Raw genomic sequence first — 25,366 nt, forward strand, 5'->3', positions numbered from 1 at the left:
ACTAACACACTGGACATATACTACACCTATCACTAACACATAAGACTAACACACTGGACATATACTACACCTATCACTAGCACATACCTCTAACACACTGGACACATACTACACCTATCACTAACACATACCTCTAACACACTGGACACATACTACACCTATCACTAGCACATATCACTAACACACTGGACACATACTACACCTATCACTAGCACATATCACTAACACACTGTACACATACTACACCTATCACTAACACATACCTCTAACACACTGGACATATACTACACCTATCACTAGCACATACCTCTAACACACTGGACACATGTTACACATATCACTAACACATATCACTAACACACTGGACACGTACTACACCTATCACTAACACATACCACTAACACACTGGACACATACTACACCTATCACTAGCACATACCTCTAACACACTGGACACATACTACACCTATCACTAACACATACCTCTAACACACTGGACACATACTACACCTATCACTAACACATACCTCTAACACACTGGACACATACTACACCTATCACTAGCACATACCTCTAACACACTGGACACATGTTACACATATCACTAACACATACCTCTAACACACTGGACACATACTACACCTATCACTAGCACATACCTCTAACACACTGGACACATACTACACCTATCACTAACACATATCACTAACACACTGGAGACATACTACACCTATCACTAACACATAAGACTAACACACTGGACATATACTACACCTATCACTAGCACATACCTCTAACACACTGGACACATACTACACCTATCACTAACACATACCTCTAACACACTGGACACATACTACACCTATCACTAACACATACCTCTAACACACTGGACACATACTACACCTATCACTAACACATATCACTAACACACTGGACACATACTACACCTATCACTAGCACATACCTCTAACACACTGGACACATGTTACACATATCACTAAAACATATCACTAACACACTGGACACGTACTACACCTATCACTAACACATACCACTAACACACTGGACACATACTACACCTATCACTAACACATATCACTAACACACTGGACACATACTACACCTATCACTAGCACATACCTCTAACACACTGGACACATACTACACCTATCACTAGCACATACCTCTAACACACTGGGAACATACTACACCTATCACTAGCACATACCTCTAACACACTGGACACATACTACACCTATCACTAACACATACCTCTAACACACTGGACACATACTACACCTATCACTAACACATACCTCTAACACACTGGACACATACTACACCTATCACTAGCACATACCTCTAACACACTGGGAACATACTACACCTATCACTAACACATATCACTAACACACTGGAGACATACTACACCTATCACTAACACATAAGACTAACACACTGGACATATACTACACCTATCACTAGCACATACCTCTAACACACTGGACACATACTACACCTATCACTAACACATACCTCTAACACACTGGACACATACTACACCTATCACTAACACATATCACTAACACACTGGACACATACTACACCTATCACTAGCACATACCTCAATCACACTGGACACATGTTACACATATCACTAACACATACCTCTAACACACTGGACACATACTACACCTATCACTAACACATATCACTAACACACTGGACACGAACTACACCTATCACTAACACATACCTCTAACACACTGGACACATACTACACCTATCACTAACACATATCACTAACACACTGGACACATACTACACCTATCACTAGCACATATCACTAACACACTGGACACATACTACACCTATCACTAACACATAAGACTAACACACTGGACACATACTACACCTATCACTAGCACATACCTCTAACACACTGGACACATACTACACCTATCACTAGCACATACCACTAACACACTGGACACATACTACACCTATCACTAGCACATACCTCTAACACACTGGACACATACTACACCTATCACTAACACATACCTCTAACACACTGGACACATACTACACCTATCACTAACACATACCACTAACACACTGGACACATACTACACCTATCACTAGCACATACCTCTAACACACTGGACACATACTACACCTATCACTAACACATACCTCTAACACACTGGACACATACTACACCTATCACTAACACATACCTCTAACACACTGGACACATACTACACCTATCACTAACACATACCTCTAACACACTGGACACATACTACACCTATCACTAACACATACCTCTAACACACTGGACACATACTACACCTATCACTAGCACATATCACTAACACACTGGACACATACTACACCTATCACTAGCACATACCTCTAACACACTGGACATATACTACACCTATCACTAACACATATCACTAACACACTGGACACATACTACACCTATCACTAACACATACCTCTAACACACTGGACACATACTACACATATCACTAACACATATCACTAACACACTGGACACATACTACACCTATCACTAACACATATCACTAACACACTGGACACATACTACACCTATCACTAACACATACCTCTAACACACTGGACACATACTACACCTATCACTAGCACATACCTCTAACACACTGGACACATACTACACCTATCACTAACACATATCACTAACACACTGGACACATACTACACCTATCACTAGCACATATCACTAACACACTGGACATATACTACACCTATCACTAACACATATCACTAACACACTGGACACATGTTACACATATCACTAACACATAAGACTAACACACTGGACACATACTACACCTATCACTAACACATATCACTAACACACTGGACACATACTACACCTATCACTAACACATATCACTAACACACTGGACACATACTACACCTATCACTAACACATATCACTAACACACTGGACACATGTTACACCTATCACTAACACATAAGACTAACACACTGGACACATACTACACCTATCACTAACACATATCACTAACACACTGGACACATACTACACCTATCACTAGCACATACCTCTAACACACTGGGAACATACTACACCTATCACTAACACATATCACTAACACACTGGACACATACTACACCTATCACTAACACATACCTCTAACACACTGGACACATACTACACCTATCACTAACACATATCACTAACACACTGGACACATGTTACACCTATCACTAACACATAAGACTAACACACTGGACACATACTACACCTATCACTAACACATATCACTAACACACTGGACACATACTACACCTATCACTAACACATATCACTAACACACTGGACACATGTTACACCTATCACTAACACATAAGACTAACACACTGGACACATATACTACACCTATCACTAACACATAAGACTAACACACTGGACACATACTACACCTATCACTAACACATAAGACTAACACACTGGACACATACTACACCTATCACTAACACATATCACTAACACACTGGACACATACTACACCTATCACTAGCACATACCTCTAACACACTGGGAACATACTACACCTATCACTAACACATATCACTAACACACTGGACACATACTACACCTATCACTAACACATAAGACTAACACACTGGACATATACTACACCTATCACTAGCACATACCTCTAACACACTGGACACATACTACACCTATCACTAACACATACCTCTAACACACTGGACACATACTACACCTATCACTAACACATACCTCTAACACACTGGACACATACTACACCTATCACTAACACATATCACTAACACACTGGACACATACTACACCTATCACTAGCACATATCACTAACACACTGGACACATACTACACATATCACTAGCACATACCTCTAACACACTGGACACATACTACACCTATCACTAGCACATACCACTAACACACTGGACACATACTACACCTATCACTAGCACATACCTCTAACACACTGGACACATACTACACCTATCACTAGCACATACCTCTAACACACTGGACACATACTACACCTATCACTAGCACATACCTCTTACACACTGGACATATACTACACCTATCACTAACACATAAGACTAACACACTGGACACATGTTACACCTATCACTAGCACATACCTCCAACACACTGGACACATACTACACCTATCACTAGCACATACCTCTAACACACTGGACACATACTACACCTATCACTAACACATAAGACTAACACACTGGACACATGTTACACCTATCACTAGCACATACCTCTAACACACTGGACACATACTACACCTATCACTAGCACATATCACTAACACACTGGACACATACTACACATATCACTAACACATACCTCTAACACACTGGACACATACTACACCTATCACTAGCACATACCTCTAACACACTGGACACATACTACACCTATCACTAACACATACCTCTAACACACTGGACACATACTACACCTATCACTAACACATACCTCTAACACACTGGACACATACTACACCTATCACTAGCACATACCTCTAACACACTGGACACATACTACACCTATCACTAGCACATATCACTAACACACTGGACACATACTACACCTATCACTAACACATACCTCTAACACACTGGACACATACTACACCTATCACTAACACATACCTCTAACACACTGGACACATGTTACACATATCACTAACACATATCACTAACACACTGGACACATACTACACCTATCACTAACACATATCACTAACACACTGGACATATACTACACCTATCACTAACACATACCACTAACACACTGGACACATACTACACCTATCACTAGCACATACCTCTAACACACTGGACACATACTACACCTATCACTAGCACATACCTCTAACACACTGGACACATACTACACCTATCACTAGCACATACCTCTAACACACTGGACACATGCTACACCTATCACTAACACATACCTCTAACACACTGGACACATACTACACCTATCACTAGCACATACCTCTAACACACTGGACACATACTACACCTATCACTAACACATACCACTAACACACTGGACACATACTACACCTATCACTAACACATACCTCTAACACACTGGACACATACTACACCTATCACTAACACATACCTCTAACACACTGGACACATACTACACCTATCACTAACACATATCACTAACACACTGGACACATACTACACCTATCACTAGCACATACCTCTAACACACTGGACATATACTACACCTATCACTAACACATACCTCTAACACACTGGACACATACTACACCTATCACTAACACATACCTCTGACACACTGGACACATACTACACCTATCACTAACACATACCTCTAACACACTGGACACATGCTACACCTATCACTAACACATACCTCTAACACACTGGACACATACTACACCTATCACTAACACATATCACTAACACACTGGACACATACTACACCTATCACTAACACATATCACTAACACACTGGACACATACTACACCTATCACTAGCACATACCTCTAACACACTGGACATATACTACACCTATCACTAACACATACCTCTAACACACTGGACACATACTACACCTATCACTAGCACATATCACTAACACACTGGACACATACTACACCTATCACTAGCACATACCTCTAACACACTGGACATATACTACACCTATCACTAACACATATCACTAACACACTGGACACATACTACACCTATCACTAACACATACCTCTAACACACTGGACACATACTACACATATCACTAACACATACCTCTAACACACTGGACACATGTTACACATATCACTAACACATATCACTAACACACTGGACACATACTACACCTATCACTAACACATATCACTAACACACTGGACATATACTACACCTATCACTAACACATACCACTAACACACTGGACACATACTACACCTATCACTAGCACATACCTCTAACACACTGGACACATACTACACCTATCACTAGCACATACCACTAACACACTGGACACATACTACACCTATCACTAGCACATACCTCTAACACACTGGACACATACTACACCTATCACTAGCACATACCTCTAACACACTGGACACATACTACACCTATCACTAACACATACCTCTAACACACTGGACACATGCTACACCTATCACTAACACATACCTCTAACACACTGGACACATACTACACCTATCACTAGCACATACCTCTAACACACTGGACACATACTACACCTATCACTAGCACATACCTCTAACACACTGGACACATACTACACCTATCACTAACACATACCTCTAACACACTGGACACATACTACACCTATCACTAGCACATACCTCTAACACACTGGACACATACTACACCTATCACTAGCACATACCTCTAACACACTGGACACATGCTACACCTATCACTAACACATACCTCTAACACACTGGACACATACTACACCTATCACTAGCACATACCTCTAACACACTGGACACATACTACACCTATCACTAGCACATATCACTAACACACTGGACACATACTACACCTATCACTAGCACATAAGACTAACACACTGGACACATACTACACCTATCACTAGCACATACCTCTTACACACTGGACACATACTACACCTATCACTAGCACATACCTCTAACACACTGGACACATACTACACCTATCACTAACACATACCTCTAACACACTGGACACATACTACACCTATCACTAACACATACCTCTAACACACTGGACACATACTACACCTATCACTAACACATATCACTAACACACTGGACACATACTACACCTATCACTAGCACATACCTCTAACACACTGGACACATACTACACCTATCACTAGCACATACCTCTAACACACTGGACACATACTACACCTATCACTAACACATATCACTAACACACTGGACACATACTACACCTATCACTAGCACATACCTCTAACACACTGGACACATACTACACCTATCACTAACACATAAGACTAACACACTGGACACATACTACACCTATCACTAGCACATACCACTAACACACTGGACACATACTACACCTATCACTAACACATATCACTAACACACTGGACACATACTACACCTATCACTAACACATAAGACTAACACACTGGACACATACTACACCTATCACTAGCACATACCACTAACACACTGGACACATACTACACCTATCACTAACACATATCACTAACACACTGGACACATACTACACCTATCACTAACACATAAGACTAACACACTGGACACATACTACACCTATCACTAGCACATACCTCTAACACACTGGACACATACTACACCTATCACTAACACATACCTCTAACACACTGGACATATACTACACCTATCACTAACACATATCACTAACACACTGGACACATACTACACCTATCACTAACACATACCTCTAACACACTGGACACATACTACACCTATCACTAGCACATACCTCTTACACACTGGACACATACTACACCTATCACTAGCACATACCTCTTACACACTGGACACATAATACACCTATCACTAGCACATACCTCTAACACACTGGACACATACTACACCTATCACTAGCACATACCTCTTACACACTGGACACATACTACACCTATCACTAGCACATACCTCTTACACACTGGACACATACTACACCTATCACTAGCACATACCTCTAACACACTGGACACATACTACACCTATCACTAACACATATCACTAACACACTGGACACATACTACACCTATCACTAACACATATCACTAACACACTGGACACATACTACACCTATCACTAGCACATACCACTAACACACTGGACACATACTACACCTATCACTAGCACATACCTCTAACACACTGGACACATATTACACCTATCACTAACACATAGCACTAACACACTGGACACGTACTACACCTATCACTAGCACATATCACTAACACACTGGACACATACTACACCTATCACTAACACATAAGACTAACACACTGGACACATACTACACCTATCACTAGCACATACCTCTAACACACTGGACACATACTACACCTATCACTAGCACATACCTCTAACACACTGGATACATACTACACCTATCACTAGCACATACCTCTAACACACTGGACACATACTACACCTATCACTAGCACATACCTCTAACACACTGGACACATACTACACCTATCACTAACACATATCACTAACACACTGGACACATACTACACCTATCACTAACACATAAGACTAACACACTGGACACATACTACACCTATCACTAGCACATACCTCTAACACACTGGACACATACTACACCTATCACTAGCACATACCTCTAACACACTGGACACATACTACACCTATCACTAACACATACCTCTAACACACTGGACACATACTACACCTATCACTAACACATATCACTAACACACTGGACACATACTACACCTATCACTAACACATATCACTAACACACTGGACATATACTACACCTATCACTAGCACATATCACTAACACACTGGACACATACTACACCTATCACTAGCACATACCTCTAACACACTGGACACATACTACACCTATCACTAGCACATATCACTAACACACTGGACACATACTACACCTATCACTAACACATAAGACTAACACACTGGACACATACTACACCTATCACTAACACATACCTCTAACACACTGGACACATACTACACCTATCACTAGCACATATCACTAACACACTGGACACATACTACACCTATCACTAACACATAAGACTAACACACTGGACACATACTACACCTATCACTAGCACATACCTCTAACACACTGGACACATACTACACCTATCACTAGCACATACCTCTAACACACTGGACACATACTACACCTATCACTAACACATACCTCTAACACACTGGACACATACTAAACACACTATAGAATTTTGCATCAGTATTTGGAAACCAACCTAAGAAATGGATCGTAAAGCCGTGCGGACGTTTGGGGTAATCTTTCCATTATACATTACCTATGTAGGATCCAAAGGTTGAATTCTGTACTTTGAATTCACAGTAATAATTGACCTGCTGTGGATTGTAAACCCGCAGCATGGGCATGGGATGCACCCCTGAAATAGGCTGGGTGCTAGCCTCAACATTAAAGCTAGATAGCAAAAAATCTTTGAGGCCAGGGAGTCCTTTATTCAGGTCCTAATTCCCATAGTCCAACAAAAATCACTAGCTGGTCAGTCCACACCGATCCCCTCCCTTTTTGACCCACTGTGTGCTTTGTGAACTTTTAGTAGGGTTAGTGGCATCTGTGATGCAAATTGAGGACTAATGCACTAACATCCGATAGAGTTAACATATTAGCTACCGCACTGCTCCGCCTTGGAGGCGGGATGAAGTTCCCGCCTCAGGCGGCAGAATGCGAACCCTTTGGAGGGAGGCTGATCGCAGCCAGTAGTACGGTCTCACCAAACACTGGCAAGTCCGTCCTACATGAAAAATTAGTTACATCGGTGCAGCACAGCGCACTGCTCTGCAGGACACAGGCCAGCGTGATGTCATTTTTATTTGAGTGTCATGTGTTTATATACTGGGAGTAGGCTGTATATATTGGGGGGAGACTGTGCATTACAGGAGGAGGCTGTGCATTACTGGAATAGGCTGTTTGTACTGGGGGAGGCTGTGTATGCTGGGGAAGGCCACGCATTACTGGAGGAGGCTGTTTGTACTGGGGGAGGCAGATTATGCTGGGGGGGGGTTGTGCATACTGGGGGAGACTGTATGTACTGGGGGGACACTGTGTATACTGGATGGGAGGCTGTGTACAATTGGAGGAGGCTGTGCATTACTGGGGAGGCTTTGTGTACTAGGGGGAGGCTGAGTGTACTGGGGGGAGGCTGTGTACTGGGGGGAGGCTGTGTACTTCTGGGGGGAGGCTCTGTGCAGCTGGGTGAGGCTTTGTACTACTTCGGAGGGTAAGCTGTGTATTATTCGGACGGTAGGCTGCGTATACTGTGTATGTGGCGCTATATACTGTCTTTAGGGATCTGTATGTAGGAGCTGAAATTTAATTAATATGGAGTAGTGTATATAATTTAATTGGGAGAATTTATATGGGTGCTGTTATACATGAACTAGGGGTACTGTATATACATAAAACAGGTATGTACACAAATTAGCTGGGTGGTGTAGTTCTGGGGGGTGTGGTATATATAATAAATGGTGGGTGCTGTAGATACTATAGATTATTCGGGGAAGGATAAAAAGGATGTTTCATGTGGGGAATAGTGTGTTGAGTCGTATTGTGAATATAACATACACTCACCGGCCACTTTATTAGGTACACCATGCTAGTAACGGGTTGGACCCCCTTTTGCCTTCAGAACTGCCTCAATTCTTCGTGGCATAGATTCAACAAGGTGCTGGAAGCTCCTCAGAGATTTTGGTCCATATTGACATGATGGCATCACACAGTTGCCGCAGATTTGTCGGCTGCACATCCATGATGCGAATCTCCCGTTCCACCACATCCCAAAGATGCTCTATTGGATTGAGATCTGGTGACTGTGGAGGCCATTTGAGTACAGTGACCTCATTGTCATGTTCAAGAAACCAGTCTGAGATGATTCCAGCTTTATGACATGGCGCATTATCCTGCTGAAAGTAGCCATCAGATGTTACAGGGTACTTTGTGGTCATAAAGGGATGGACATGGTCAGCAACAATACTCAGGTAGGCTGTGGCGTTGCAACGATGCTCAATTGGTACCAAGGGGCCCAAAGAGTGCCAAGAAAATATTCCCCACACCATGACACCACCACCACCAGCCTGAACCGTTGATACAAGGCAGGATGGATCCATGCTTTCATGTTGTTGACGCCAAATTCTGACCCTATCATCCGAATGTCGCAGCAGAAATCGAGACTCATCAGACCAGGCAACGTTTTTCCAATCTTCTACTGTCCAATTTCGATGAGCTTGTGCAAATTGTAGCCTCAGTTTCCTGTTCTTAGCTGAAAGGAGTGGCACCCGGTGTGGTCTTCTGCTGCTGTAGCCCATCTGCCTCAAAGTTCGACGTACTGTGCGTTCAGAGATGCTCTTCTGCCTACCTCGGTTGTAACGGGTGGCGATTTGAGTCACTGTTGCCTTTCTATCAGCTCGAACCAGTCTGCCCATCCTCCTCTGACCTCTAGCATCAACAAGGCATTTCCGCCCACAGAACTGCCGCTCACTGGATGTTTTTTCTTTTTCGTACCATTCTCTGTAAACCCTAGAGATGGTTGTGCGTGAAAATCCCAGTAGATCAGCAGTTTCTGAAATACTCAGACCAGCCCTTCTGGCACCAACAACCATGCCACGTTCAAAGGCAATCAAATCACCTTTCTTCCCCATACTGATGCTCGGTTTGAACTGCAGGAGATTGTCTTGACCATGTCTACATGCCTAAATGCACTGAGTTGCCGCCATGTGATTGGCTGATTAGAAATTAAGTGTTAACGAGCAGTTGGACAGGTGTACCTAATAAAGTGGCCGGTGAGTGTATATTAAGTAACACAATCCATTATAATATAAGTGACTGTGTTTTTTTAGGGGCGCCGTGTGGAATTGTGCCGCTTGGAGCTGAAGATATTTGACTGTAAATTCAGCAGAGATAAACCATGACCAGGAGAAATCATAAACAAAGTCCTATTCCTGATGGAGCAGATCATGACCTGGACGGTACTAGATGTCTAGATACTTCACACTTAAAAATGGGAGGACCCATATGCTGAAAAAATACTTGATATATTACTACTGAATGTGGTGGAGGGGTGCAGTTCTATAGATCACCTCAAGCAGAAGACAGTTCATGGAGCAGCTCCTTGTTGTTCAATAGATTTCAGAAGAGAAGACTTTTGGTGACGCACAGTCCGTTTCCCGATCTGTCGGTATCGATCACTTATGTGTAGCCTGATTATACAGTAAGGACACTAACGAGCCGATGATACGACCCTGTCACACCGGCCGCCTGACTGTGTACTGAAATTATCAGCTCCTTGTAACAAATCCATGAACCCTATGACCCTGGACCCACACGCTACAGTGTCAGCTACTAGGGAAGTCCATGACAGCAGGGAACGGGGGCATGACCTTTACATGTGGACAGCAGTACACACACAGATTTGGGCACGGAACACAGAAAAGCTCATTAGTCAATTTTCAGCCGCTTAGAACACAGCAGAGGCCAAGAAATGTAACACAACACGCAACGTATCATTATCCTCACACAAAGCCAATGATTGACTTATTGCCCTAAACTATAAAGACGTCACGGGGAGAAGCGGCTGAGGCACATATCTGCCTGAACTTTAAAAAGGTCAAAACAGCAAGTCAACACCCTGACCGTAGGCGGGAGAGAACTTTACATCAGGTAACGCTGTCCTGGGGAGCGTTCAGACACAAATTTATGTTTTTATTTCAAATCTGATTTTCATTCACTTTGATTTAAATATCACTACAGAGAGTCCCCGGGTTACGTACAAGATAGGTTCCGTAGATTTGTTCTTAAGTTGGATTTGTATGTAAGTCGAAACTGTATATTTTATAATTGTAGCTCTAGACAAAAAATTTTTTGGCCCCACTGACAATCGGAGTTTCAAAATTTTTTGCTGTAATGGGACCAAGGATTATCAATAAAGCTTCATTACAGACACCTTACAGCTGATCATTGCAGTCTGGGGCTATAGTAACATCCAGAGAGCTTCACCAGAGGTCAGAGGGGTCAGTCTTTAACTAGGGATCATCTGTAAGTCGGGTGTCCTTAAGTAGGGGACTGCCTGTAACTATAACCATTATACTAGACCAACACGACCCCACATCTCCCCTTCGCGAACACTTATCATATTAGATGGAAAGACTTGAAGGATGTGAGATGTTATTTTCGGAAGACAAATACACTGTTCTTACTATTGGAAGGTATAAAAGGTAAAAGGTGGAATGACAGATACATGAAACTTACTGATAATGAATTTCACGCTCTGCTCCTTGTTCTTTTTAAATCCATCTTGAGCTCAATGTCTTTGACTGTAGAGAGAATGAAACCGGATTAAATACATGCAAATAATTTCGGAATTCATCACATTAAAAGAAAATTGACACAGGGAGAGAAGATCTGCGCCGCTGTAGATATAGTATATATCAGTGGTGGCGAACCTATGGCACTGGTGCCAGAGATGGCACACAGAGACCTTTCTGTCGGCACACAGGCTGTCTCCCAGGCACAGAGTTTGCCAGACATGTCATCTTCCTGAAGTCTCAGGCAGTCCAGGTAGTGCCCTGCTATTTTAAAGTGACCCATCCTGTGCTGCTTGGTCCTGTCCGAATAGTAAGAAGACGTGGACAGGGCGGAATTGGATCTCAAAGATTCTGGTAGCAATAAGTTTGTTACTGCCTAAATTGCTGTGTTGGCACTTTGGGAAGAGCTAGTGTGTTTTGGGTCTTATCTTGGGCACTCGATCTCTAAAAGGTTCTCCATCACTGGTATATATGATGTGGCTCGCAGCTACTTAACATATACGTCTATGGTGGGCCTCAAGTTATTTTTTTTTGGCGACAAAAAATCACGGCCTGACATTAGAGCCTAGAATAAATTTGGGAAAATATATTAAATTATGCTAACGAGCCAGAAGGACTTTGGGGGTGTTTCCAGAGCCCCTCCGTGCTGCAGCTTTGCAGGCTGTTACACTATTCAGGAGCATGTCCCCCTCCCACTTCTTTGCTGACACTTGCTCTGCTGAATTGAGATTACATCAGGCAGCAGGAGGGGGGGGGGGGGAAGTGCTAAGGGAGCAGGAGGGAGGGGCAGATAGTTTCACAGGCTTTGAATCTGCATCATAGAAAATTTCTGATAACACACCCGGAGCCCTTCAGGCTCATTAGCATAACTTTAAAAGTTGATTTTAGAAGGAAGGCCGAATATAAGAAGTCACACAGTCACAGTATGTGCCCTGTTTTATCAAGCTCAATTTTGATGGTAGATTTCTTTAAAGGGGTTGTTCATTTCATCAAATAATTTATATTGTTTGTGTAATAAAAAGTTGCACAATTTACTAATATACTTCCCATATCAGTTCCTCACTGTTCTCTAGATCTCTGCTTTCTGTCACTCTGTAGGAAGCTTCATCGTTTACTTCGTGTGGATACAATCCAGTCTCAGGTCATGTGATGTCACACAGGTGCACATCACACAGCTCTGATTACTCTCTGGGAGCCGTGCACCTGTGTGACATCACATGACCAGGGATCTTTTTTTTTACAGGAAGTAAATTATAAATGACACCAAGCTGCAGAGATCTAGAAAACCGCAAGGAATTGATATAGAAAGAATATTGGAAAACTGTATAACTTTTCATTGCCCAAACATTATTTGTTGAATGTGGTCAACCCCTTTGAAGCAGCATTCAAAAGACCGATCCGGAATGTCCGACGAGGATTCGGAGCTGCTGCGATTCACGAAGATCGTGCGCCCGATATCCTGCATGTGTCGCTTCCCCCGCTCAGGTCCACTGGAATTCACCATCTTCTTTCTGGTGCATGTGAGTGCTTGATCTTGCAACACAATTTGATTTTTAAATTCCGTGGTTTGTTCGAATCAGAGTTGTCAGACGGCCACACACCCCCCAATTTGTAGCATGAAAGCCGGCACCGATGCGCCACAATCTGATCGCGTGCGCCAAAAACAAAGGGAAATTCAACGCAAAACGGAAAATTTTGGGAAACCCGACAGAAATGCGTCCGACGGACCCTTAGTAAATGTGCCCCAGAATGTCCTCGGAGCCAAGCATGCATGATTAAGGTGTTGTCCGGGCTAAAAGCTGTTTTTTAAATTGCTACCTTGGCCAGATGTATGAAATTCTGACTCTGTTCCTAGAGTAACATTTCATGTGTGCTTCTTGTGGGTTTGGCATCTCCCAGAGGAGCTCCACATCCATATTTATGTACTGTCAGGAATGTGAATGTTACCTCGGCATATGCCGGGTGGTCACTCCCTAGAACACTGCAGAGCACTTCATCTTTGCCGGCATATATCTTTCTGTCTACTGTATGTAAACACTTGTAGGGATTGTGTCATTCTATACACTTTCCGCTCCACGCCAGGTCATGAGTGTAAGCCTTGCACAATGTGACTTCCTGTGCACTTCCTCTCTAGGAACCAAGCGTAAACCCAAAAGAACCATAATGTTCCGCAAATGTATGGCAAGTATGAAACAAATTACTGTGTTTCCAAATTATTCTTTTTATCTGATTAAAGATTTTTAATTTTTTTCACAAATTTTTTTTCTGTAACTGATTAGCCACATTGGGGCACATTTACTAAGAACAGTGGAGTGAGTACTATGTGCAGTTTTCCTGTGTATAGTGCAAGGTGCTCCAATTCAGGATTTCTGGTGCACATTCCTCATGAATCGGGTGCTCCTTGCACTGCCCCAACTTTTTGGGGGAGTTCAACTTTTTTTTTTGGTGCACCTTTAACATGAGGCGTGCAACACAATTCTGCCGGACTTTGCATGATAAATCTGGAGCACGGTCCAACTGAGCACCGGAACGTCCCCTAATATGTTATAGTATTTTTCCGATATAAGGCACTTGCAGTTTATATGGGTATCAGGATGAAGTCTGCCGCTATGCTGCAACATATGTATTTGCAGTCCCTAGGATGAGTGGTGGGGCACAATTCATGTATTTCTGGATGCATTAATGTTTGGAAAATATGTCTTTTTTTAGTATGAATTATTAATAAAATGGATTGTTTTTAAGAACTGTGGCCACTCATATTTTTATGGGTTTGGATTTGTGCCAGAGTGGGTTCTATTGCTGATGAAATGTAGAATAAGTAAATCTAATTTGGATAAGAAAGCTGTTAATTTGCTTGTAATCTGGGTTGTGATGGAGTTGAACATAGAAGTTGTAGTGTGGAGCTTTGAATGTTCTGTTTCTTCAGGGCGCATTCACACGATGCGTTACGTTGTGCGTTGCGTTTTTGACGCATTCCACTGGCTTCAGCCTTGATCACATGCTAAGGTTACATTGCCTTTCCACTGCATCTGCTAAAACGCAATGTAACCTCAGCATGTGATCAAGGCTGAAGCCAGTGGAACGCACAACATGACGCAACGCACAATGTAACGCATCGTATGAATGTGCCCTCAGGTGAAGCACAACCCTTCCTCGGGATCGGTTGGGACCAAGCTATTGAACCTCCACTATTATTCTTTATTCTCTATAGAGGATTACATTACATCATGGATAAACCAAGGGCCACTAGGTCTTCTCTATGGCCACCTTGCTGGTTAATTTGTCTACAGAAATGAGAAGCGAGGTAGAGATCATCGGGGGAAGAGAATTACAAATTAGACAAGACTAGTCATCAAAATTATCTTACGTTTTTGATGGAATTTATGGCAGAAATCTGACACATTTTGCTTAGTAAATCTCCCTCATTGTTCAGTCATCACATCAAGGCTCATAGGGAACTTCACGGATAGGGAGAAGTATAGTAATGATAATCCGACCCCAACCACTGAAAAGAAGGTACATTTACTGTATACCTATAATATATACACCACAAGCCAGAGACTAAAATATCACTGCTGACATCTGTGTTCTAGAAAGCATTTCTAATGAGGTCAATGTAAACACATCTTCTCGGCTTCCGAAAATATTCTAAGCTATACATTGCCGGCATCTCATTTACATCATGGTTTATGGATAATGTTCACCTGCAGTACAGCAATTTCATGGATGGAAATTTGACCCAAAAATTTAAGGTATTCACCTTATTTAATGCTGCTTATTAGCATCCACTACTGTTTGGACCACTGTTTGGTACCACAGCCAAAGACATACCAAACCAACATGCGTGCCGGGCAGCTGGCTGTCTTACTGACCTCACCTGATACCATCAATGATGAGGGTGCAATAGTCAACTCCTAGCAGTCAAACAAACCAAATACTAGGGGAGATTTATTGAGCGGTCTTCACCAGAATTCAGGAGCAAATGCCTTGTACTGCATTTATTAAGGGATTTAGACATTTTTTGGCACTTTTCCGACTTGTCCAAAAGCAAAGTAGACAATCAATAAATGGTTCAAAACACAACTCCGCAGTCTAGAACTACTAATTTATCTTCCAGGACCAGCAAAAGTATAGTCCTACCCTGCTCTTATCTAACATGCGACATCCAGTAGATCTCCTCCCAAGATAGCTGCTAGCCAAGAGATGGAATAGATAAAAATGTAAAAAATAAAGTATTTTTATGTGTTCATTTTTGTAATTTAATAGAAAACATAATAAAATAATAGTGTAATGTAGTAGGCATTGGCACACTGGGGGGCAGAAATCTGGCGACAATGCAAGTAAAAAACCCCATTTCTGACAGTTTTGTTGGATTTCCGGCCTGCATACCACTATTAGCATGACCTGTCGGGGAGGGCAATGCAAGAACACACCAGATTGTAATATTTACTATAGTCTCTGCTGGAAAAAAGGCAAAGTCTACAACCGTAATCTCGACCAGGTTTTAACTAGTGTAAACTGATCTATCCTAGCGAGAATTAATTCTTTTGGATTTACTAAGAGATTTGGGACTCTTTAAGATATTAAAATTTCTTAATAAATTGACTTTGAGCTATTCCTGATCATATTGTCAAAGTGGTCCAGTAAGTGGTCCAGTTACACCCAGTAACCCAGGAGTAATTTGGAGCTGGCTAGACAGAATCACCAGGTTGCTACCGCTGGCGTAGTCTCAGTTTAGTGACTGAAACAAGCCAAGGTCAGGGCAGTAGTTCATTCATAAAAGCTATTTCAAGCACAGGTCAGAGCACACAGAACAGATTCAGACACAAGAAAGGTTAGACCAGACAGCGGAAGAAGACACAATAAGGTAAATTTCGACCACCTCTGGTATTGATCTCCTCCCAACGTTTCTCAATCCACCGCTCCTCTCTAAGTGTCTGACAGATCTGTAAAAATAACTATCCTTCCCGAAATGTAATGTTACATTCTAGGAAGACAAAGTGGAACAAATCAGATAACCAGTGAGAAGTGAAGGCTTGAGAAATGGAGGAGGATATCCTGGGCAGGAATCCTATGCCTGAATGGAAAAAAATCAGGACAAGAAAAAAAAATTCACTGGCTGAGGTCTTCGTCTTTAACCCCAAAATACCTCCATTTGAGCTGCCTTATGTGGTCGCAGTCTTGTTGTCTCGCCCACATGGTGATATTGGACTGAATACTCCCCATTCTGAAACCTTCATGTTATTCAAGTCAAATTACACGGCAGAAAAGAAAACACATGCCACAATTAGAGGCTGCGGCGTAGAATCTGAGGCTGCACACTTCTGAGGCTCTGAGAGAATCATTGTGTAAAGCGGAGTTCCCATGACCTCCCTGCTGCTGCCTATTCCCTCACTCCGAACAAATAGTACAGCTGTGTGGTCCTGACCGGCCACCCCAGGAAGAAGGCGAGGGCCCGAGTCATAACACACACTCACAGGACAGGAGGCTTAGGACTGGGCTTAGCTTACAAAATATTTATGCAGTAAAATTTGCTTTGGCCTCTTTACTCCTAATTCGGAGGGGGGATAAAACCACGGAGCTTACTTTTTCCAAGGATTTAAGAAAAATCCTGATTAATTTTTTCTCTATTATTATTATTTTATGCCATTAAAGGAGTATCCCATAAAGACAAGTTTTTTTTATAACACATTCTCTAATTCACTGTTATCAACAAAACTACAGAATTTAACAGATATCAGTCCAACCTGTCTCTATCAGTCCTGGTGTACACAGTTTCAGTTGACCCTAGACACGACCCTGTAACTTCTGACTTAGGGTCGGGTGGCCGTCATCTTGGATTCCTGTTTGACGGCCGTGGAGCTGAGATTTCTGTGTCTTTCTGCTCTGCTCTGTGCCTGTAGCCCCGCCCCCTGCACAGAGCTCACACTGACACATACACTGACTCACTTCCTGCCAGCACATCGTGAGCAGAGAGAAGCTGCAAACTACAACCTACAAGGAGATAAGTGATCTGGAGGAAGGATGCAGGCACATATCTGTGACAACAGAGATGTAGCAGTGCTGACAGCCTCTCTATGTCATGCCTCTGTGTAATACATATCTCATACATCTCTGATCTGCCTCATCTCTCTTTCTATGTCAGTGTGTTAGTATAATGTCAGAAGCCAGATGAAAGTGTATATACACACCTGTACCCTGATAATGTAACCAATAAAACTGAGTAAAATTGTAAAGTAAGGGGTTAAAATGATCTTTACTGTGTAAACATCACTAGGAGATTGAGATTTGAGAATTTTGTGGGAAAACCCCTTTAATATTATTTCCATTAAAAGAGGATTAGTAAATCAGCTGTACTCCTCTACATATGTAATGTAGTTTTAATTGCAAGGGACACCCCGATTGCGATGACATGTACACCAGTGTCATAGTGGAGATGCAAAAATTGAAGAAATTGATGTGACCCCCTATCCAGAAAAGGGAGGAAATTAGGGTTAGAGGATTCTACGCTTAGGGGCCCAAGTGGGTATATAGTTTGGACACACGTTACCCAAGGGAGAAAACGAATAGCTGGACTTCGCTTGTTTCATCCTATAATTGTGAGATTTTGAGTCATTTCAAGGTATCTATCAAAATGCTCCATCAAAATCTTCCCACTAAAGAAAAGGCGCCTTGGCCGGCTTGAGTACCTAGGGCAGTGGTGGAGAATGGCCTCAAGGTATCTCAACTAGAACAATTCTGCTCTCCAACACTTCTGATAAATCTCTCGTATGTTTCCTAGGGGAGTTCTCAAGGGCTGGACTCTTTTAGGAGAACCTCAAGACTGCAGCATCTGGACCAGAAGGAGTTTTACCATTAATCCTTTACTGCTCTTAATCATCAGGGATATCAGCTTTATCTATACTGAATATGTTACTATCTTTGCTCCTTATTAAACTCCATTATAGGTACAGAACATTTACGTTAATGGTGACACCTCATTTTTAAAATGACAGGTATCCATTGGGTCCCCACCACCGACTATAATGACATCCACTGGCCATGTTATGTGCTACAAATATTGTAGCACCATATAGGAAAGTACTATATGTAGGTATTATATACATGACATTCACTGAAAAATACCATCAGAACCAAATAATGGCCATGTACTGAAGCTATTCTAAAATATATAAGAGAATAGCAGCACACGAGGTTATTTATTTACACAATGGGCCACAAAGTGCATTGTCCAACCATCATGCATTGTGCCGCGATTCACTAAGATCGTGCGCCTGATATCCTGCATGTGTCGATCAGGTCCGACGGAGTTCACCTTCTTCTTCGTGGTGCATGTAAGTGTTTGATCTTTGGACACAATTTGAAAGTTAAATCCCACGCTCAGTCCGAATCAGCCGGATCGTTGGCACGCTCCCCCCTGATTTCTGTCGCATGAAAGCCAGCACAGCCAAGCCACAATCCGATCGCGTGTGACACAATCCCCTGTTAAATATCCGTCACGGCCGAGCAAAACCCAAAAGCGTTGGATAGTCCGACGAAAGTGCTTCCGCAGACCCTAAGGAGTTCACCTTCTTCTTCGTGGTGCATGTAAGTGTTTGATCTTGGAACACAATTTGAAAGTTAAATTCCGCACTCAGTCGGAATCAGTTGGATCGTCCGACGGCGCGCTCCCCCCTGATTTCTGTCGCATGAAAGCCAGCACAGCCAAGCCACAATCCGATCGCGTGTGACACAATCCCCTGTTAAATATCCGTCACGGCCGAGCAAAACCCAAAAGCGTTGGATAGTCCGACGAAAGTGTGTCCGCGGACCCTAAGTAAATAAGCCCCAATGTCCTCAATATTTCAGCTCATCACATATAGAGAGATCGATTTGATAGATGCATCTGATAGATATACAGAGATAGATAATAAATAACAGATATGATAGACAGAAAGATAGATAGAACCTTGATACCTGGATACCAAAAATTTAAGAAGAATTTATTTTTCCAATACTACGTACAGACTTTCATCCTCATACTGACAACCTTATTTAGAGAAAATAATGCGAGAAGCGTGAATAATAAATGACAAGGTCTGCAGATTCTGCAGCAAATATAGAAGTCTTAAAATAAATCCAAGATGCAAATCCCAGTCCTAATAAACAAAGACTTGCCTCTGGAGACTCAGGATAAATGATCTGTCTAATACCATCCCTCCAGATGGGTGAATAACCCATAGATAGAGCAGATGACGAGCGTCCCAACACACCCGCTGCAGTCCTCCAGCTGGGTCACCACATACGACCCATTTATACTTCTACTTCTGAGAGTAAGAGAGATCTACTTTATACTCTGCGGGGTCCACATGGAACACAAAACACACACACACAAAAAATCGGAAATTCCACAAAATGTGATAAAAAAAAAATATGAACAGTATTAAAATTATACAAAGAATACAAATCAATGCAGAGGAATGTTATGAATACATTGATTGTAAGTGGATGCCTGGATATTATGTGTATCCAGTGTATATACCGTATACACCCGCGTACATGTGTTAAAAGAAACATTGTTGCAGCTTTCATTTCTATTCATTCAAAGGGCATCGTCCAAGATTGTAAGAATATTCCAAATGCCGACGCACATTCCTGCCGTAAGAGCTGGCACTACCCACAGTTCACACCCCAACTACATTTGCTCCATGCGTCAAATTTTAACCCATTCGGAGTACAAGGGCTTAGAATAAATGTCATGTAATAATCTAATCTGCCATTCAAGAATATGAACCTTTTCCAACACGTGGCACCGTGCCAGCCACAACTAGAGCTTTATAGCTGGTATGAGGAGCAGGAGCAGTTCACACAAGGACAGCTGTGGATCCTGTCCAGGAAAAGTGCACTTTACTCTTACTTACAAGCCTCGGAATTTGTCCTAACGGAAGGGCGGACACAAAAATAGCTGCATAAAAGGACAAGTACACTAACAAATACAGAACAGTTTGGGCCTAAATTTGAGTTTTCCTAAAAAGAAAATCCTATTCTTTTTCTCCAATGACTAAGTGACATTATAAACTAAAGATTATTAAAAGGAAATGTTATACAAATATATTCCTTTTTCCTTCTTTTTCCCCTGCCTTTCTTCTTTATTTTTTTAAGGAGTTTCTGTAAATCGGCTTTCTGTCGTCTACACCAATGACAGCTGAGAGGTGAAGGAAACTGTTTCCAATGAGTGAACCTGTTACCACATATCTTGCTCAGGAACCCACAACAGTTCCTTGTGGTAGAGTTTAATTGCGTTCTATTTCTGCCTTTAGCTCTATCATTGCTGCCACCATTCCGGTAAAAATAATTTTTATTCACCCTCTTGTCTTCTGAAGATAGAAGTCAAGATAAAGATATAGTCGGACGCTCACGCTGTTAAGTCAGCTTATTCCACAACGTCATCATCCTCTTCGTCTGCCTACACATAGCGCCGGCTGAGAAAGTCCTGATTTATGGGCGCACTGCGTATGCGCTGCTTGAAGGGAACAAGGAAGAACTAGCCTGCGCGCTCCAGTGTGCATGTGGACGTCGTTGTTGAGCAACCAGATCTTCCTTGCTCCTACAATGACCTCAAGCAGAGATTGCACAGTGGATCCAATAAGCAAGATGGAGCCAGGGACACGCATGGCTGGTGCCAAGCTGCCGGGCACAGGCACTGTAGCTCAGCAGAAAAGGATGATGACATCAGTACATAGGGGACTCTCTTAGAAGTGAGAGCAGCTGAGAGGAGGCGGGCCACCTTGACTGTTTGCCAGAGCTGACCCGCCTCCTTCACTTTCAGAAGGTAAGAGGATGAATAACAGTTATTTTTACAGGAATTGTGCCATCAATAATAGAACTAAAGTCAGTAATGAAATGCTATTAAACTCCACTACAAAGTACTGTTCTGGGTGAGATATGTGGCGACAAACTCACTTTAATACTTTACAGACAATCCCTAGGTAGTCTAATCACCTCAGAGAGTTAGGTCTCTAGGTATGGAAAGAACCAATCATTAGCTTCCTTATCTGTCTGAATTGAATGTACCTCAGAAGACTTTCATATACACTGCTCACTACAGGAGAAAGAGCAGAAAAAATGAAGATGGGAGCAGCTTTACTCATCAGTTAGAAATTAACTATTATCACCTGCTCCATTCATTTCATTGCCAATTTTTTATACTAATTTTGATGCATGGTTATCACAGCAGTTATGTTTCCAAATCTTGTACTCCTGTTTGTGGACAGCAGTGCAGAGATCAGTTTTACAGCAGCCGGATGAACATATAAAAGGAGGAGCACAGAGAAGGACAATATTTTGGTTTTACCCACTAATCTATACAGAGATCATTTTACAGGGAGAAGGTGAGGAGTTAAGTGATTAACCTATCTACCTCCATATTTATAACTTATATGTTCCCTTTTTTGTATCTCAAACCTAAGATAAGGAGATGAATGCAGAACAGGAAGTATTGGTTTATAATAATGTCACGTGTGAAAATGAAAGATTCAGAATATAATTGAATACAGAACCCATCTCCAGATATCTATTAACTGTTACCCTTAAAGGGTTTGTCTACTTTTGCATACTTCTGACCTATCCTTAGAATTAGTCAGCAGTATGATATTGGTGGGGGTCTGATAGATGGCACCCCCACCAGGCCATTAAGACAGATGCCATTACCTACTCTAAGATGCCACCCCATCCTTAAAGGGGTTGTACCAATTTTGATTGTTATCATGTATCACTTGCACATCCTAAAAGGTGGCAGATGACAGTTTATGTTTAGAATATCCATTAATTCCACCTTGTCTTACACAAATCTATGCACCGAATCAACAGATATAAAATGCAATGAGCTGCAATTACAGAACATTTGCCAATAATATGTATGGGTGTCCCTGAGTTATTTATATAGGTTTATAGTTGCACACTGTTATCTCCATGATCTACGTCTGGAAAGGTTTACAGAGGAATAATCACATAGTAATGAGCTCTGACCATCACTCAAAGAGCAGATCATGACAAGGTCACCCTTGTATCTTATTCAGAAGATATTTGGAGAACACTTACATGCTAATATACATAAAAAACAAGCAGTAATCATACCTGTATGCATATGTAAGAGGTGTCATTAGCCAGGTTGAAATGTTAGGTCTAAACCCTGCAACCGCTCTATCTTTATATTCCTATGACAACACTTCTGTGCTTTAGCCTGGTTATAGCCCCACCATGGACTATCCTTACTAGACACATAGAAGAGACCTCTACCCCACCATGGACTATCCTTACTAGACACATAGAAGAGACCTCTACCCCACCCTAGACCATCCTTACTAGACACATAGAAGAGACCTCTACCCCACCATGGACTATCCTTACTAGACACATAGAAGAGACCTCTACCCCACCATGGACTATCCTTACTAGACACATAGAAGAGACCTCTACCCCACCATGGACTATCCTTACTAGACACATAGAAGAGACCTCTACCCCACCATGGACTATCCTTACTAGACATATAGAAGAGACCTCTACCCCACCATGGACTATCCTTACTAGACATATAGAAGAGACCTCTACCCCACCATGGACTATCCTTACTAGACACATAGAAGAGACCTCTACCCCACCATGGACTATCCTTACTAGACACATAGAAGAGACCTCTACCCCACCATGGACTATCCTTACTAGACACATAGAAGAGACCTCTACCCCACCATGGACTATCCTTACTAGACACATAGAAGAGACCTCTACCCCACCATGGACTATCCTTACTAGACACATAGAAGAGACCTCTACCCCACCATGGACTATCCTTACTAGACACATAGAAGAGACCTCTACCCCACCATGGACTATCCTTACTAGACACATAGAAGAGACCTCTACCCCACCATGGACTATCCTTACTAGACACATAGAAGAGACCTCTACCCCACCATGGACTATCCTTACTAGACACATAGAAGAGACCTCTACCCCACCATGGACTATCCTTACTAGACACATAGAAGAGACCTCTACCCCACCATGGACTATCCTTACTAGACACATAGAAGAGACCTCTACCCCACCATGGACTATCCTTACTAGACACATAGAAGAGACCTCTACCCCACCATGGAC

General features: G+C 42.1%; 1 protein-coding gene across 1 annotated transcript in view; it reads right to left on the reverse strand.

Annotated features, from left to right (window-relative positions):
• The window catches only part of SGMS1 (sphingomyelin synthase 1), a 180,325-nt gene that overhangs the window by 82,178 nt on the left and 72,781 nt on the right, over positions 1-25,366 (reverse strand). The window contains exon 2 of the mRNA XM_072129931.1: positions 13,167-13,231. The gene's annotated coding sequence lies outside the window, so the exon portion shown is untranslated. The remainder of the gene's footprint in view (positions 1-13,166; positions 13,232-25,366) is intronic.

Source organism: Engystomops pustulosus, chromosome 11, assembly GCF_040894005.1.
Source record: "Engystomops pustulosus chromosome 11, aEngPut4.maternal, whole genome shotgun sequence".
Classification (NCBI taxonomy): domain Eukaryota; kingdom Metazoa; phylum Chordata; class Amphibia; order Anura; family Leptodactylidae; genus Engystomops; species Engystomops pustulosus.